The sequence below is a fragment of the Lycorma delicatula genome, chromosome 3, assembly GCF_047948215.1.
Source record: "Lycorma delicatula isolate Av1 chromosome 3, ASM4794821v1, whole genome shotgun sequence".
NCBI classification, from domain to species: Eukaryota; Metazoa; Arthropoda; class Insecta; order Hemiptera; family Fulgoridae; genus Lycorma; species Lycorma delicatula.
The window spans coordinates 40,824,721-40,845,085 of NC_134457.1; the positions used below are offsets into that span (position 1 = coordinate 40,824,721).

General features: G+C 30.2%; 1 protein-coding gene across 1 annotated transcript in view; it reads left to right on the forward strand.

Moving 5' to 3' along the window:
* The first annotated feature begins 3,062 nt into the window (after positions 1 to 3,062).
* Positions 3,063 to 20,365, forward strand: part of LOC142321528 (tripeptidyl-peptidase 2-like) — a 100,351-nt gene continuing 83,048 nt past the window's right edge. Inside the window, exon 1 of the transcript XR_012755652.1 lies at positions 3,063 to 3,475. The gene's annotated coding sequence lies outside the window, so the exon portion shown is untranslated. The remainder of the gene's footprint in view (positions 3,476 to 20,365) is intronic.

Here is a 20,365-nt window from a genome sequence, read left to right on the forward strand (position 1 = left end):
TGAGCTGTCAGTAAAATTATTAAATGTGTTATACGTGTAATTTAAATACAATTATATATACAATCTAATTATATTTTATGATATTATCACATGCTCATGGTTCAACAAGGATATTGGGGGATAGCACATGAAAGAATTTATTACTCTTAAATAACTTATACAAAATAGCAATTCGTATTAAACACTAAGTAATAATAATTAAATTATGAATTCTAAAATACAATTATGATTTACTATACACTTTAAAATTTATAGAAACTAATATGGAATTAACAGTAAGATAAAATTGAAAAATCAACAATTCACTAAATTCAAGTATTATTCACTTTTAGTGTTTACAAAAGAATTACACTATACTTTGTAAATGAATAGAATTCAACCACTGTCCAAAATGGAATACTGGTGGACATTCTTCACTTGTTTGTTACCAAACACTTATTCTAACTGCTCCTGCACATTGTGATCACTTTTATTGCACACTGAATTAAACTTGAAAAACTGTCACCATGCTGGTCCTCGGCAGTATTTTTTTATCTCTTAACTTGCAATACCAATATCTGACTTGTCCTTTTGATTGTTCAAGTATGATAATGTCCATTTTCCATAGCTTCTACACTTTTAAGTTCTTTTCTAGAAAGAACCTGTTTGTCTTCTAAATTCTATATTCATTTTCTCTCTTTATGGGGAAGCTTCTGTACAATGTATTAATATAATTAATAATTATGTTTTGTGGCCATATGGTACTTGTTTTAGACCCCCTCACTAATTAATATTTTTAAATTAAATCTTTTGTTTAACAATTATTGTTTTTAAAAAACAATTTTTATTTTACACAATTAATATTACAATTTTATATTTTCATTTGATTTCTATTATTAACTATTATTATTGAATATTTATTTCAATAATTATTTATTAACATTCAGCATATATGCTAATGTGTAACTACTAGAGAATTGAATAAAATATTTCATAGACAAAGGCTTCAGCTATAATAAAAATTCTAAGAAATGAAAGATTACTAAGAATACACTCCAGTGTTAATGTTTGTTTACGCCATTGTGTAAAGTTGCGTTATTTTCAATGAATTCAAAGCTAGGGTTGGGTCTTGTTGTTTGTTACAGGCTTGGTAAATTTAGTCAGTCATTTCAAAATATTCATCAAATATTTAATTTTGTTTTATAATTATTATACAATGTAACAAATAATTTATAATAGGATACTTCAGAATTCTTCGTGTTTTTTTTTTTATTACACAAAAAATATATGTTATAATAATTTTATTACACTAAACATATATGTTTAACAAATACATACGTTTTTTTTTTTAAACTAAACGTATCCAAACGATTTAATTCTAAGCAGTTGTGTATCGTATTAACAATCAAATAAAATTCGATAAAGGCTCCTGTGAATTTGTTCATTTAAAAATTAGAGAATTTAATGTTTATTTTATGTACATTAAATGACATAACCTAATTGTAAATTACCTTACATGACTCCCAAAAAAGTTTGTAATCAATTAAAATAATTACTTTATTCTTGATAATTTATCAAGGAATATATGGTAAGAAGTGGTTTCTCTCTTACGTATACACATTTTCAAATATACAGGTTGACGTGTAATATAGAACTATACATCAACTTATCAAACCAATTTATTTGTAGATTATGTTTAATGCAACATCTGATACCATAACTCTCAACAAAAAAAATTCTAACTACTTCTGCTTCTACCTTAGTTACTTCTCATGTACCATATACTATACATAACGTAAAGTAGCAAATGATGTACTTATCTGTTTGGGAAATAATGAATTACAGAAGCATGCAAATTAATCTGAACGCAGATGTTATTTAATAAAAATTAATTTTATTTAGAAAAAAAAATTATACCTATACAAATTGTAATATCTAGTAACTATTATATTCTCCTTTATTCTTTATCACTTCACGTACAAAATTTGGCATTGATTCAACAAGTGTACTACACATTTTTTTGATTTCATCACAAAAAAATACCAGTATAATTGCTTTAATAAGATCAATTTTTGTGATACAATTCATTTTTGGATATTTTTAAAATTATTATCCAAAAATTTTCAGCTGGATTTAAGCCTAGGGAGTTGCCTCGCCATGAAAGCACTTTAATAGTTTCATGCTTCAATAAAATTTTCCACTCTTTGGAAACTTGACGTGACTTCAAATCTTCTCTAACACTCCATTGCCTTGTCGGAATTAAATTGAAGTTGCATCACAATCCTTTACTTCAGAAAATTGACATATACATCAATTTTCAACAAATCATCTATTGGAAGTAATAAACAAGGGGTTTCAAATGTGAAACAGCCCCAGAACATTTTTTTCTGGGGAGATTCAACTGATTGTTGAAAATGAGGTGATGTATTTTCATCTGATACTTTTGTGATATATGGAACGCTTTGCCCCTGAACATAAAAATGTAGTCATCAAAAAACAACATTTTTCCTGTTTTATTTTCCAGATAAGATGTGCTTTGGATAATAAGAGCCTTTTTTTGCACATAGCTGTGTTAGAAGCTGCTTTTTAGCTGGTCAACAAGCTTTTCAACTGCAAGAAGTTGAAATCTATTTCCTTTATTATAAATTCAAGATCCACAGAACAAAAAAATAAGAAAGTATGATTTTGTATTAAAAAATGAAATAAACTTTCACAAAACACTATTTAAAACATGAAAATTGATCAATAACCAAAGGAAAATAATCTCTTATGACATGGACAACTTAAAGAATGGTATGGTCAAGCATTATAGCCACAACATAGAAATAAACAAAAAATTCTCTGAATTCAGATTAATTTGTATGCTACTATACATTGTTTCCATTGTTATAATACTGCTTATTATATTTAAATTGGCCCTATCCACTGATCCATTTTATTTTTGCAGGTTTATACAAAGGCTATTTTTTTTTCAAGGTCCGATCGGTCGCGAAATAAAAACCCGTGCAAAAATCAGATGAACCTTTGCACAGCGTCTATAGTATGGCCTTCAATCACGTCACATCACTTCGTTTAGTTCTGAACACGCAGCTAGCACATAAACATGTCTTCAACAATAGCATCTTCTGCCAAGTGTGACGTGCCGGAATGGAGTTCTCTTGGTGGAATTCATGGAACGTGGCACGACCATCGCTGCAGCCTCATACTGCGTGACTTTTCTACGTCTACGAAGGGCAATTCAGAATAAGCAGAGAGGAATGTTGTCATCAGGCATTGTCTTTCTCCATGACAATGCTCGGCTGCACACTGCAGCTGTAACAAAGAAGCTCCTGCAGCGTTTTTGTTGGGAACTGTTTGATCACCCACCATACAGCCCGGACACTGCTCCATCCGATTTTCACCTCTGCTCACATGAAACGCTGGCTAGGAGGACAACATTTTGGTACAGACATCGAGCTGCAGACCGGCGTAGAAACATGGCTGAAAACACAACTATGTATGTACTTGTTACAAATAAAAAATTTTTTATTTTCACTGTGGTTTTAATTTCGTACCGATCAGACCTTGAAAAAAAAATAATCCTCGTATTATTGCTAGTTTCATAATTATAATTTTTATTTATATAAATTTCTTGATAAGGTATTAAATTTACACTGCTTAATGGATCAACAGATATTCTTAATAAATTAAAACAAAGATTCTGTTCATTTTTATTGGTATTAACAACTGCGTTGTTTGTTTTAACTTCATGTTATAGTGTGTTATTTGTTTTAAAATAAAGCATTGGTTTTGGATCTGTTTAATATTTAATTTGTTTAAACTCAATTGGAAATTGATATAAACTTCAATATTTTACTTAAAAAATCGTTAAATTGCAATTCAAGCTGTGTTGCAACAATGACATGTCTTCAATACAGCACCTATTTCATATTTTAAATCTGATTGATGTGAACATCTTTTTACCTTTTTGTAATCAATTAGATAGTTTCAATAAAACTTATAAATCTTTATTGAAAACTGAAAATAACCTGGCAAAAAATCTTGTAGTATGCATTAGGTTTATTTGATTTTAGGTATGAATGATAATTCAAATGTTAAGTGATTATTTGGCATACTAGTGTACAAATGATAGCTTTCACTCAAAAATCATAAATAAATTTTATTAGCAGATCAGGATTATACTTGTTCAGATCCATTTCTTACCTTAATGGTCTTTATCATTAATCATTGACCTTATTGTTAATTCATTATAACTTTTCTTTTGCCGATACTGAATTTCCAAAGAATGATTTTCTTTATTGTTATCTAAGTAAGCAGACCTATATTGCTATTATGACATCATTCTTAAATACTTCATAGGCAAAACTTGTTATGCTTAGTTAAAATTAATAAATTATTTAAAATAGATAAAGAATATTTGTTTTAATAATGCGTGAGATGAAGAAAAAAAACTGTTATTTGCTGGCGTTTGTTGTTTTGTAAACATTCCTCCAAATGCTATTAATAAATATTTATTATATAAATATTTTTCCAAATGCTTCTTTCTTCTAAATCAGGTAGCTATCATAATTATACTAGTATTTCTTTTGACGTTTCTGAAAAAATATTTAAGTCTTGACATGTGTTTAGCGATTGGATGACACATTTATAAAAATACCTAAAATTTAAATAACCGACTTCGGTTTGGGGTGATTTTATTATTCTGGCTGCAACTCTATTAAAATTTAATAAATTTTATCGTAAAAAAAGAATCTGTTCTAGATCAGATCAGCTGAAAAGGCATTATTTATTCATTTATATTATTTACAGGAAGTGAAACTTGGAAAGTCGGAGTATCTGAGAAGAAAAGATTAGAAGCTTTTGAAATGTCTTGCTATAGGAGAATGTTAAAAATCAGATGGGTGGATAAAGTGACAAATGAAGAGGTATTGCGGCAAATAGATGAAGAAAGAAGCATTTGGAAAAATATAGTTATAAGAAGAGACAGACTTATAGGCCACATACTAAGGCATCCTGCAATAGTCGCTTTAATATTGGAAGGACAGGTAGAAAGAAAAAATTGTGTAGGCAGGCCACGTTTGGAATACGTAAAACAAATTGTTAGGGATCTAGGATGTAGAGGGTATACCGAAATGAAACGGCTAGCACTAGATAGGGAATCTTGGAGAGCTGCATAAAACCAGTCAAATGACTGAAGACAAAAAAAAACAGGAAGAAGAATAACTTAACAAAAAAAAAGGTTGTTTCCGTATGAAAATTATTTCTCCTAAAATAGTTATCGATGTGTTTACGACATAAATTATACTACATTTAAAGGTTGCGTGTTATTCTTTAAAATGTGTGTTGACCGGTTTTAGATCTCACAATCAAGAATCATTCCGGTTATTGTAGATTAATATGAATATTAATTACGGGGATTAAGAAACCTGGTTTTCAATGCTTGGAACCATCTCTTCTTTTTTTGTTTAGCCTCCAAAACCACCGTAAGGTATTTACTTCTGAGGTTGATGTGTATGAATGTAAATGAAGAGTAGTACAGTCTCAGGTGAACCGATCCTGAGACGTGTGGTTAATTGAAACCCGACCGTCAAACAACACCGATATCCACGATCTAATATTCCGTATAAAAGTAACTAACTTTATTAGAATTTGAACCTTTGAACTCTCGACTTCGAAATCGGCTGATTTGCGATGACGAGATTAACTACTAGACCAATCGGCGGGCTAATGCTTGCAACCGACAAAGAGCTTACATGTAACTTGTTATTTACACTGGGTTAATGTGAACAAGAAACTACACAAAAAAAAAACTACATACAATATCTTTATTTCAGTTTATGTCGAAAATAATTCTGTAGCCGTTAAAAAGAAAAAAAAAATTAAGATACCTAACGATTACGAAATAACATTTATAGCGAGGTTAACATTTAATCTCTTCATTATGAAGGAAGATGAAAGTTATTTTAATCTTTACGACTTTAATTATTTTATTAATAAAAGAAAGCTACTGAAAAATTTATATAATTAAATAATGTTTTGTTACATCGGTAAAAAAATTAAGAATTCACACGAACTCCATTTTATTCCGATGAACGGCATTGTAAAATTCTATAAAACGTAGTTTTGATAGCATCATTAATTTGGACTATTTAAACAACAAATTCATTTCTGTTCGTATAAATATTCGGTCGATAAATTAAAACTTTAGTTACAAAAATTTATCGAATTAAAATTTTTAAGGTTAGGTAAGTTAAAGAAAAATTTCTAAAAATTAATTTACATAATTATTATTTCAGTACTTACGCTAAACAAAGAATCGCAATATAGAGATATACCTTACTTTTATTACTTTCCAATTTCAAGCCCGATTGTAATTTTAAAAATGTACAGATCAATCTTCAGGAGGTCCCGGGTTTGAATCCCGGTCAGGTATGGCATTTTTCATACGCTACAAATTTCGGTCGGGGCTAAATGACGATAGTAGTCGATGCCCGTAATCTCACAAAAAAAACCAAAGGTTAAACTGTTTTGCACACACACACACACACACACACACGCGCGCGCGCACGAACGCACGCACGCACATCATTAAATAGAAACATTAAGTGAAGAAATAAGAAAATGTGTGGGAAGATAATTTTTTACTTGTCAGCAAGACTGTTTGATAGTAAAAGGAAAACAAAACCGACATAAATCGATCTGCAATGTTTATAAATTACACGATAAAAAAATTAATCCATACTAACAGTCTTCTTTTATTCGATAATAAATAATATTTTGACATATTAGACGCTAACTCAAACGTTTTCGAAGAGTAATTCTAAACAATTTACGGCCGTCTATGTAAAAGGTTCTTATTTTGCTTAAATAAAAAATAAAACCGTCATTCGCTTGTTTTTATTTTCAACCGACTTCTCACGTACGTTAAAAATATCTATAAATCAGTAAAAACGGAAGATGTAATCGCTCGATCGTTTCATTATTTTTTAACCGAACCGTGTACGCTATTCTGCCGGGATACTGGCGATCGGAAATTTTTCGCGAATATTTGACGCGTTTCTCGAAAGGATCCAGAACGCACATAAGCTTCCCCTTTAACGAGCTTTTCCTCGATCGAATAGGCATTTTAGAAAAATCCGACTGCAAGTAACGAAACTATACGGCACAAAGCACGAACAACTGACAATAATAGACGAGAGTAGCGATGGGATCTCTAATGGAAAAGCGGTAACGATTCGATTATTGAAATATCTCGAGATCTCTCGAATTACCGACCGCATTCGATGCGGTTCTCGCTTGGAATATACTACTGTTACGAACTACTAACAAATTTTACTACTGCTTTTAATTCGTCAGTTGCTCGGATTTGGAAGATGAATAGGCCGAATACCGACTGCTAATAAGAATACGAACGATGAGAGTATCTCAACTGCTGCTTTTCATTTTCGCTCGAGTAAATATTTTAAAACACGATTATTAATTTCGGCAACAAGACGTATTTATTTTCTTAAGTCGTTTCTCGCTATTTCGTTCGCTTTGCTATCGCCACTCCTACTTAATAATTTGGGGAAAAATACGTTTTAATTCGTACTCACCGTAAACTCTACGTTATAAATTCCAGGTCCTAGGAATTAACAGATCGCCACACTATTATCGTTCCGCTTTCGCTTTTATTAATTACTCAAAAGATATCGTTAAGATAAAATGCCAGAATTACATATTAATTCTTTGTCGCTTAAAAAAGGGAAGAAATTGATGCGGCGCTGCTAAATTCTTAACCGCAATAATAATTATTAATTCGGGTTCTTTCAGAAAATACGTTAATATCAAGACGATCAAATAGAATAAAAAATAAACAAAATAGGAATGTCCTCTTATCAATTTCAAATGTCATTTATATATATATAATATAATATTTTAATTAATTTTTTTCACAAAAACACACAGTAGATTACGGTTTTAATTTTGTTCGTGAATTTAAAAATTATTATACTTAATAACAGGAAAAGATATATCGGTTTAAAATTCCGCTATAAAATTTAAATTTAAAAAATTTATTTCGTCCAGGATGTTTTATAAATAGTCTATTTCTACGCAAATTGGTTTACCGCCCGGCCTTGGAAAACACTCTTTCTGAGAGAAGTGATGTTGCAGGTAAACAGGAGTATTTTAAATTTATCTCGTATAATTCAGGTAATGAATTTTTATACAACTCCAAAGGAATTTTCCGTCTATTTAATCGTGGCATTTCCAAATACCGTCGTATTTGCAATATTCCGGTTGTTCCAGGGGTAGTTGTTGTTTGCACCTTCGTAATATTTCTTCAAATAAACTCCAAAGACAAACGTTAGGATTTGTTGTGTCTGAGATTCTAAGATTTCTATTTACGGCCGAGTATCGACGTCCATTCGCTTTGAATCGATTAAATTTGTAACCTCACCGGTTACCCGTTCTTTCCATTTTCTTTTACGTCAAATGCGGTTTTTTTTTAATCTCAGATCAACGAAAGTAGCTTTGGCTACTGATTTATTATCTTCCAAACGACCAAAACTTCTGCCGGTAACATCAACTAAATTTTCTTTTAAATTAACTCCGACATTTGTTTTTAGGGAATAAAAAAATCGATGTTTGTCGCAACCCTCTTACTAAGGGGACAATTAAACCCCATCGTCGGATATTTTTCTCCTGACAACTCGATAGTCATTTGCCGAACAGGCTTTAAAACAGCAATACAATCGGTGTCGATTTTCCATTCTAAGGCATCCAAACATCGATGTGCTTTTGGAATTTCGGATATAGTAACGGACAATGGATCTTTAAATAGCCTTTCCGGCATCACTAAAATAGAATTCCACCTGGTAGAGACATCCTGTTAAGTTTTAACACAGGTTATCCCACGATCGGTTATTAATTTGCTAGTTGCCGTAACACTACGTTTAAAATATGAAACAAGACACCTGCATTTTTTCAATAAATCTGAGAACTCTTTGTTCTTTTTATCATCATCTTGTACAGCTAACTTAAGCTTGTGAGCCGGACACGGACGGTAATGCAAATTTAAATGTTCATTAATCGCATTCTTTATTTTACATCCGTTGTCTGCAACTACTGTCACTATTTTATCGGTGATATTCCGTTCTTCGAAAATCGTTTTTAAGATGTGGCCGATTGCCACCCCCGTTTGAGCGACTGACATTTCGCGAGTCGCCGGTACAATTGAATATGAAGTTTGTTACCGCGTGTAAAATGTAACCAACGATTTATTGCCATCGGTCCACCAAATATCGGTAGTTACTGAAACACGTTTTATTGAATTTATATATTTTTAACTTTTTCCGACGTTCGAGAATAAATTACCTAATTCTTCATTTAACTGTAAAGAATGTTTCCGTATTAAGTGCTCTTTTAGGTTTGTAATATAGTCGAAAAACATTAATGTTTTTTTTGCAAATTTTACAACAAACACTTTTGTTGTCTTCATTTATAGCAAACAATGTTTAAACGATCGATGCTTTTTCTCTTCATAATTCTACTTCATAAATAAAAGTTAAAAAAGAAACTTTCTTAACGGCTAAATTATAAACGAAAAGTAATCAAACCATAAAACCAAAGTTTAACGGAATAATCTCTAAACGAGTAAATTCTAATAAGTAATAATTCCAACGATAGTAAAATAAATGAAAAATTCTGTAAACCGAATTAATAAAACTAAAGTAACAAAATTGAAAAACGCTACTGTTTAACGCTAACTGAAAACGGTGACAAATAACACCGTAAGAATTGACGCAATACATATAAACAAAAAAAAAACTAAGTTACCAAAATATTAGCGACTGATTAACAACGCGATAATAATTCAAATAAAACCACAGCATCTGCAGAAATTAATTTTTAGGGAGCGATTAATCGCGGCGCCAGTAACCCGTAGACAGTCAAAACTTGTTAAATGAAAATTACTCAACCGATGTATTATATCTTATTTGATGCTTGTACTCGTGGAAAAAATAAGTAACGTTCACATTTCAAATGAATCATTCGATTATTTATATCGTTCCATTACTAATATCTCTATTATAAAAATCGATCGATTTAGCCCATCCCTAGAGACAAGGGTAGTAAAATAAACAATTAATATTGGAGTTCGTAGGTATTAAAAGAGACAAGCTAATAATTGTAGTTCGAACCGGGTCGCTTCTGTTTTAAATCTCTCATCCTGTTCATATGAAAGTAATTTCGCTCTCTAATAGATAATTTTCGGTTCGTTTTTGAAATAAAATAAACTGTAAAACAATCGCATACAGAATTACTAAACAAGAAGGAAAATATGCGAGGTATATGACAACTGACTTTCGTTGTAATAAAACAGGTTTGGCTAATTACCTTTGAATTATTAAAATAAAATCTATTGGGAATTCAGTAAAAATAACGTTTGATAAATTTAGTACGCTTCATTATAAGAAAATTGTAATAAAATAGAAAAATTCCAGTACAGTACGTAACTTGATTTATTTCTCTACACCTAGCGGCAGCCTATTTGGAAACATCTTGGATTTAAAATGCATTACGATTTTGATTCGACGAAGTAGATGCGTACATTACAGACGCGAAAGAAACAGAGCACCGTGTGAAAATTCAGATAGCCGTACTCAACGATCGGCGAAATCAAAAGATAGTATAAAAACCTTTATTGTACAGTTAAGTTTCTCAGTTAACAGAATAATCTACGAATTACACGAAAAAGGCGACGTAATTTTTTCCACATAAAAGTAATAACTGAAATCGGTCAACCGATTTTAAAAATTAGTCGGATCTAAAGTTATTTAATAATAAACTCCATTGCCCGGTCAAAGTAGTCCAGAATATACATATTTTTTTAATTCATCATCGGTTGGGAAGCGAAATAACGGAAATCAAGTAAATCAAATAACTGTAAGAAAATCCGTAACAATGAGGACTTGGAATTTAGCGTTTGAAATACCGATGCTTTTTTATTACATTTCATTCGATGTACAAGTGTAAAAATTACCTGCGGCAGAAAAGTTTCACACAAAAAACTTTCTGATGCTAATCTAACGTGTCGCCTACTAAACGGAGATATTAGAGGAAAATCCTTCATTATATATATACTTACACACACAAGCAGCCAACACTACTCCATATTGTTGGTAAGTACATCGTATCCCGCCAAAATTTTAATGCACATAATCAGAAAATTTTATAAAACATTACGTATCACGCTAAGATAAAAATAAGAAGTAACAAACTTAATACAAAATAATTCCAAATAGTAATTAAATAATAAACTATACGAAATACTGAGTATTTTAACCCACAGATTACTTTAAATAATCGCACGGAATACTACTACATACATATTTATAAAAATATATAAAATTTATATATATATATATATAGAGAGAGAGAGAGAGAGAGAGAGAGCCTATGACAGTGGTTCCCAAAATTTTCCGAGCCGCGGCGTCCTTTATGAATTAAAAGTTTTTCCATGGCGCTTTACCCTAAGTATGAATACTAGTATGTAAGAGAAAAATAAAAAAAACTCGTGTATCTTCATTATTTAATTTTTTGTTTTTTCATTAACAATTATAAATGTTTCGTTCAATTAATTATGAAACTTTGAAAATATTTCGCAGCGTCGCTGTGAAGAGGCCGCGGCGCACAGTATGGGAATCATTGGCCTATGACGCTCCCGGTAACGAAAGGATTCCAAAGTGGAGCCGTACATCTAAATCGGTTCGGCCGTTGAGCTGCAAAGATGGAACATAAATACGCACAAACATACACCCTAAATACATTACATTCTTTTTTGTGCAGTCGTGTAACAATCGAGAACGTGATAAAACTGAAATTTAAAAAGTATAGCGCGTATAATTACAGTTTGTTAAATATAAGAAAATCTTGATGCGTTTAGTTTATGAAGGGTTATTTAGTTTATGATAATACACCCAAAAGAAATGAGATCGGTATATTTCCAAGAATAATTTGCAATAATGTAGTTGAACGAACGAAATCTACGAATCGTTTCCGGGATAGTAGACGTTTTATCAGAAAACGTACTTTCGCTAAACGTTATTGTAAAAGTATACAGAAGGTAAACGTTTACTTGGAAGACGAAAATTTACAAGTTTGTATTACAATACGGTGTAATATTTAAGGTTTTCACTACTAGCGAAAAAACTAAAAGAAAATTAAAACCGCATCTTTTTTAAAGTAAATAAAACCTAACGCAAAAATAAATAAAACGGATGATATTTACATTTATCGATACAAAAAGAACCAAAAGGTAAATTCAATTACGATAGAACATTTTTGCAACTACGTGTTTATATATTTCATAAATAATTTTACACAAGGTCCTCGTAACACCGCACTAATATTTTCAGTTTTCATAATTACAAACCGATAGACTGAAACTTGTCTCCTCTCTGTTACTACTTCAAATCTTGAATTCAAAATTAAAGCCGCTAATAATTTAGATGTCCATAGTACGTCGACTGTGCAACTTCAAACTTCTATTGCGATTAGAAACTCTGTTTTTAAATGTCTTGTTGTTCATCGTGAATTAAATCCATTTTCAAGATGTAAAGCGATCGCATCTTAATTTTTCAAGTCGCAAATAATTTGGAAAATATCCGTACTGTTTATTATACCGATTTAAATTGTATTAGACTGTCGTTTAAAATTACTCCTCACAACTGCAAATCGCTAAGAATGTTGACATTATGCGCTTTAACATTTAATATTCGTTTATCGTCGATTGAAAATTACATATACAATTTTATTCAACATATTTATCTTTGACGCAGATAGAAAAAGAAACCTTGTGCGCTATCCGCGAGTTCATATTATTATAACAGGAAGATTAAAAAAGGAATTAATGAAAAATACAATAATTACCTAAATAAATATACATGATACGTAAAAATTTAAATTGAAAAATTAAGTAAAAAAAAAAAAAATGCATAGCATCAGAATGTAAAATTATTTAAATCTACATTGAAATTGTATAAAACCAAAAATAAAAAAAAAAACAAGATAACTATGATAACACAACAATAAATATTTAAAAGACAACGGAATACAATTATGAATTTATACTGCCTATGTGGATTTTTTAATGTTAAGTAGTATATTATTAATTTATTTTGTCGTATGATATTCATTATAATATGTTAAATTTATTGTTATTAGTGCGGATTATTTTTCTCTTTCGATGTTGTAATTTAATATATCTATTCAATTGTGCTTCACCCGTTCATCTATTTATTTTACTGGATTACTCTTTATTATTTGGACGTTAAAATGGTCGGGGCCTTCTTTAGAAAATATAATGGTGTAATACGAAAATTAATGTTTGCAAACTGTTGTTTGAAAAGAATGCGGCGTAAGTATTTTTTCCTGCCGAACGAGTATTGTACGGTGCATTTTTAAAATTAAATTCATTTTTATATTTGTTTACGTGTAGTATTACTTTCTTGACATATTTATTTCTCTCAAAGTAGGTACTTTAAATTCTTCTTGAAAATATGGTCGGTGCAGCCGGTAGACGGAATTACGTCATCGGGACTGTTTTGTAAACGTGAAGATTTGTTTACGTATAATTTAAATTCATATAGTCGCATAATAGCATGAAATTAATTTAACAAGTTATTATTATCATCGTGAATATTCAAATTCGTATTAAAAATACGTAATCATCCGTCTTTATATTTTGTAAATAAGAATCTAAGCCGATCAGGAAAAAATGTATGTTCTGGAAGGCGATCGATTAATGGCAATCGGTTTAAGGTTGTTCTTGTTATCGATTCTAAAATTAATATCAACTGAATTCGCAGTTTGTGTAACTCTTTCATTATCTCGTGTTAATATTTTTTTATATAACTATAAAATAAAAAAAATTAATATAAATAAAATTTATAAAAATAAATTATAATATAATAATAAACATTCTTATCTACAAATATTATCACGGCACAGATGAAGTCCTACGCAAGTACTACGGCATGAAAATAAACAAAACAAAACGAAAGTAATGAAATGTAGTAGAAATAATGAAGATAGACCTCTGAATGTGAAAATACGAAGAGAAAATATTATCGAGGTAGAAGAATTTTGTTATTTGGGAAGTAGAATTACTAAAGATGGACGAAGCAGGAGTGATATAAAATGCCGAATAGCGCAGGCGAAACGAGCTTTCAGTCAGAAATATAATTTGCTTACATCACAAAATTAATTTAAACGTCAGAAAAGATTTTTGAAAGTATACGGTTGGAGCGTAGCTTTCTATGGAAGTGAAACTTGAACGATCGGAGTACCTGAAAAGAAATGATTAGAAGCTTTTTCGAAATGCGATGCTACAGTAGAAAGTTAAAAATCAGACGGGTGGATAAAGCGATAAATGAAGAGGTGTTGCGGCAAATAGATGAAGAAACATTTGGAAAAATATAGTTAAAAGAAGAGACGGACTTCTAGGCCACATATTAAGGCATCCTGGAATAATCGCTTTAAATTTGGAGGGACAGGTAGAAGGAAAAAACTGTGCAGGCAGGCAACGTTTGGAATATATAAAACAAATTGTTAGGGATATAGGATGTAGAGGGTTTACTGAAATGAAACGACTAGCACCAGATAGGGAATCTTGGAGAGCTGCATCAAACCAGTCAAACATACCGTCACTGTTGGTGAATTTATTATTCTGAATCAATACGTTATAACCTACTGTGAAATTAAATTCGATGTCATCACCGATCCATGTTCGGTCGATATAATAATTTGAAACTTAACGTTACTATTACTTAAGTAAAAAACAAATCCATCAAAAATTTTTCTTCTACTTTTTATGTTCATATGAATTACGTTTAGGGTTAAAATACAATCAAGGATTAAAATTAAAAAAATCATTTACTTCTACTGTATCGTAGCAGTCATTCGCTATCAAATCATCTAATTCATTATTTTAAGGCGTAATAGCATAAATAGTTAAGTTAACATCATTAACATGTCTCATGAGAAATGAAAAATAAACACAATAGCAATAATAACAACACAATTAAATAATAAATCTTAAATACCCGATTCCTGTCGGGCTAAAATTAATATCTGTTATCTGAACAATCAATTAAATACGTAAAATATTAAATTTTCTGTTACCCGTTAAAAAATTAACGCCTACACAATTATAGTGAAACATAATGAAAAAGAGTATATTAGAATCAACGTATTTTATTCATCGTTTTTTACTTCTGTTTTTTAATCCGTTTTACAGTCTATAGGGGATAATACTATTTCGCTATAAAAACATCTATATCTGTTTATAGTTTTCTTCGGGTCATTTTATCAAATAATATCGCAATAATAATTTTACGTAACATTTGCATTCTATTTCTGTTTAACGTACGAGAAAAGATAAAAGATTTACTGAAAGTGAACGCTGCATTTAGGGATGAAAACTTACTTAATCAGGTACGGTTACTTAATTCACATAACCTCATTAAATCTATTCGGTAGAAGAGAGAGAGTGTGTCTACGAGCGAATGTGTTATGTGATGTCGATAATTAGACGCAAAAATTATTTTACTATTTAATTTAATTGTATTTTTAAGGGCTCCTTTTTGTATTTTGTTACAGATATATTTATTGGTCGGTCAACTTATACTGTACTTTTTAATGTTTGCGGTAGCTTTAGTTTTGTCATATATAATAAAATAATAACTAAGGTAATAAATTAATAGTTCAATTTAAAATATTTAATTAATCTATCCATATACAATCTACCGATTAAAAAAAAAAAAAAAAAAAAAAAAAAAAATGTGGCATACTTTATTGTAGTGTTTCTAATTCTGGTGTATATTATTATATTGTTTTTTTGGATAATATTTAGATTTCAAATAAAATAAAAAACAAACGTGTAATATTAAATTGATTTTATTACGAGACCGGTAAAGGATTTTGAAATTTCAAGGAACGATTTATTTAGGTTCAACGGCACAAAACAATCGCGTATTAGTTAAACAATCTGTAACCTATAAATTCGTTTCAAAATCAAAAGGCAAATTTATAAATTGACTACGTATATTTCGATTAATGGATTTGCGTTAGTGTAATTTGATACGATAACGGCATTTTGAGTATAAGTAAGCTAATTTCAAATTCTTCTACCTTTTTATTATTTTTTTCAAAATTAGACGAATTTCAGAATTAATTTTAATTAAAGATTAAAAAACAGATCACAAACTAGAAAAGTTAGCTCTTATTCCGACTAATGAATATACAAGGATATTTTCACTAAACAATAATACTTATGCGATAAGAAGCAAACTTACTGTATTAGCGATAAAAATGGTAATTAAAAATTATTATGGAATAAACTGGAAACAGAGTGTTCATAATTTCAAAAATAGTGGATCGGATTTGTTTTCCGATTTAATAAATCAAAAGGATATTTCGATGCTGTGTGACACGACTGAGTGTCGTCAGTACGAGAAAATCGTACGAATCAATAAATTAATACATACATTTACGTAATAAATATTTTCTTTTTTTTTTTGTCTTCAGTCATTCGACTGGTTTGATGCAGCTCTCCAAGATTCCCTATCTAGTGCTAGTCGTTTCATTTCAGTATACCCTCTACATCCTACATCCCCAACAATTTGTTTTAAATATTTTCTAAATAAATAAAATCAAAATATTTCGTATATTCTACTTACATTATTAAAGTCGTGTTTTGCCTGATATCCATTTATAAAATTTTATTTGTTACTTAGTAAAGCATTTCATCACAAAACTTTGTTTCACCGCAGTATATCGGATTAATGAAGGAAATACGCTAATGAAAATTAAACATATTAAAAAAAAACTTGCAATCCAAAAGCAGCATAATTCAAATTCTTTTTTTACTTTATTTTAAATACATAAATTTTAATTTAATCAATTAAAGGCTGTTTCAAAAAAAAAGAAAAAGATTAATTTTAAAATTAATGATTTATCTTTGCTAACTATATACAACTTAATTCTAGTTCTCTCTTTAGAGAGCATTACGGGCTGATGAAAAAAAAAACTTTTATGATGACTAATATTTTCATGCCTCACCCTCTCATCGACATGAACAGCGGTCACGTACAAACCATTTCTTAAGTTTTTTTCTATAGTATCACTTGTCCTTGAAAGCATTACAAATAACAGCGTCTGTCTTTTTGTTTTAAACTATTGTCAGTTTTAACTGAATTCTTTTTTTTTTAGTACAAGCGGCAGTGTAATTATAAAAAGAGTTTTTTAGACTATAACATATATATAAATATATGTTAAAGTTTTATGGTTGTTCATCAATTCCTTTATAGATAGATATACATAACTCTTGTACGAACAAATACAAAAAAAATTCAATAAATAAAACTTTTTTTCAGGCTTAATAGGGAATATAGGAAAGAAATTAAATAGATTCCTGTCTTCGCCAAAACACGAATATATATTTTATATACTGATATAACGATTCAAAATGTTTATAATGATCGCCAAATGGTTATCTAATTAATAAACATCATTACTTTCATAGTAAATATTACTCTTAATTAGTAATATTAGTAGAGGATATTTTACATACATCACAGTCATTAGAAAAAATAGAAATAATATGTAAAACAAGAAATTAATGTACGAGTTTTGCGCAAAATCCTTTAAAAAAAAGAATGACAGAATATGAATCACCACACTACAACGATCCAATGATGTTGCCAATGTGTTGTGTTTACCTTCAAACCGTTTGTAATCTTTGCAACGAATCTTACATGCGTAATAATGTAATAATAATATTGAATACGTAATAAATAATTTGATCAAACCGAGTAATAAACCCACCAGGTCGGTCTAGTGGTGAACGCGTCTTCCCAAGTAAGCCGACTTGGAAGTCGAGAGTTCCAGCGTTCAAATACTAGTAATGGCAGTTAGTTACTTTGTCTAGCATTTGGCTAACATTTGCACGCATCAGGTACACTCTCGACCTAACAGATCACGGCAATTCGGAAATGTCGATGTAAATTCCCGCTCTTCCGATTTCCAAACTTCAAACGGGGTATTTCCTCCCGAGATATTTTTCAACGGATATATGTATGCACGTAAAGCTTGTCTGTTTGTTCTCCGATCACGCGAGAATCAACCGACCGATCGCTTTCAAATTTGCAGGTTACATTTGTGATATTCCAACGAAGGTTTTAAGACGTAGACCGAGGCCCTAGCGCCCTTAGAAATAAAGTTGTGAAGCGAAGATATACGTTAAAGAAAAAAGAGACGGTAAAAGACTACATTTCATTTACGTTCATACATATCACTCTCAGTCATCCTCTGAAGTAATACCTTACGTTAGTTCCGGAGGCTAAACAGAAAAAAGTTACAATTATTCTGGATTCTGTAATTCAGTTTCTTTTTCGTGTTTCTGTAAAGCCTGAATATTTATATTGTTACTTATGACTATTATTCTCACAACCTTGAGGATAAACAACTGAGCAAAGATGAGGGTGGCGGAACCTTCTGGATAGACGGAAATGGCGAGCGACGTCAGCTCTGCGTCCCTAAGATAAGCCCCCAAGGAGCTCCTGAATTCACTCCGGGGTTCGACTGAGCATATAAATCACACAAATAATTATAGCGTCATACGAAGTTAAACAAATTCGACAATACAATAATTTCATTTGACAGATTTATTAATTTTTTTTCTCGATGTTTACTATTCCCAATCTTATTATATGGCTATTATTACCACATATTTATTTTAAACGAAATAAATAAGATAAAAAATGAACTGTTTAGAAAAATACATACACACTGCAATTCCTTTGTAATCAGAAATATTATATATATATATATATATATATATATATATATATATATATATATATACAGTCAATTTGTATTTTTATTTGAAAATCCTTACCCTACCGATTGATGTGTTTTTCCATGATAGGGGTGATGAGGGAAGCTTAACTCCAGATTTTTAACAACCTCCTCCCATAGATTTTTGAAAAACTCAAAAAGTTTTTGAAATGCGTTTTTCTCTGAATTTATGCATTTTAGAGAAACGTTTTACAAACAAAAAATGTTGAGGACATTCTCTCCTACAATTAATGTCTTTAAAGTTATGCCGTATAATTTGAAATTGAAATAGTAGGTGGCGCTGAAGTTGTAAAAAACGTGTTTTTTCGGTTTTTTCACCGGAAAAAATTCTTTTTCGTCTGTATTGCATTTGGTAAAGTCGTTAATCTAAAAAAAAACACACTACTTTTATTTAAACAATTTTCTTGTACGACTTACCATTTTGGAGCTGTAGCTTGTGAAAGTGTGAAAATGTTGTGAATCGGGCACGTGTTCGAAACCGGTCTACCCGTTTACAACGTCTACAGGAGGGGGGATGTTAAAAATCTGGAGTTAAGCTTCCCTCATCACCACTAACGCACGGACAAAAGATCAATCGGTAGATAAGGATTTTCAAATACAGCCTGTTTTGATGACAAATTGCCTCTACTAATACAGAAATTCATACGTTACAATATGTTAATAAAATAAAAAATCGTTTTCTCTTATTTAATAATAAATAATATTTTCACATATTTTATAGCCCGAGAATCGACAGTAATATGTACAATTTATGCCTAACAACTACGGAAAACGTTCTTGTTTCCCTTCATCTGGAAATAAAAAATTTCATTCATTTGTTTATACGTTCAACTAACTTTACTCGTATCTTATAAGGAGATTTAACTATAAAAATACCTTATAAATCGGTTAAATTGAAAAAGATGTAACTTGTATCTTAAGTAATTGTGTGTTTCCATCAAATAATATTTGCGTTTTTATCAATTTTTTTCTTAAATTGTACGTATTAATTTTTCTCTAATATAATATATAAATATATATATCAAAAATTATCTGTAAGAGTATAAAGGGATCGATCGACATATCAGCGTAGAAAGAGGAAATAAAATGTGTAACCTTTTTACACGACAAGGTTTTTTTTGAAAATGAAACGCAGGATAACAGATGATTTCAAAATTAGAAAACATCGAGCGAAAAATGAATCTTCGTAAAAAAAAAATAATTAAAAGCTATTGAATATATCCATAAAAGAGAAAAGAATTGAACGATACTTTAATAAAATTGTAAAAAAAATTAAAATCGTGAAATAAAATAATAAAATTAGAATAGCAATAGTTAAGGAAATATACGGCTAAAGTTTGTCCCAAAAAGAATCATCCGATTTAAATCGTATGTATTTTAAAAATATTGAATATAAAAACTTAAGATTAATTTTGTATTAAAGGTTTATTCGTAAAGTTTCTTTACATACAAAGTCATAACTGCTCAAAATGCATCCCTTAGG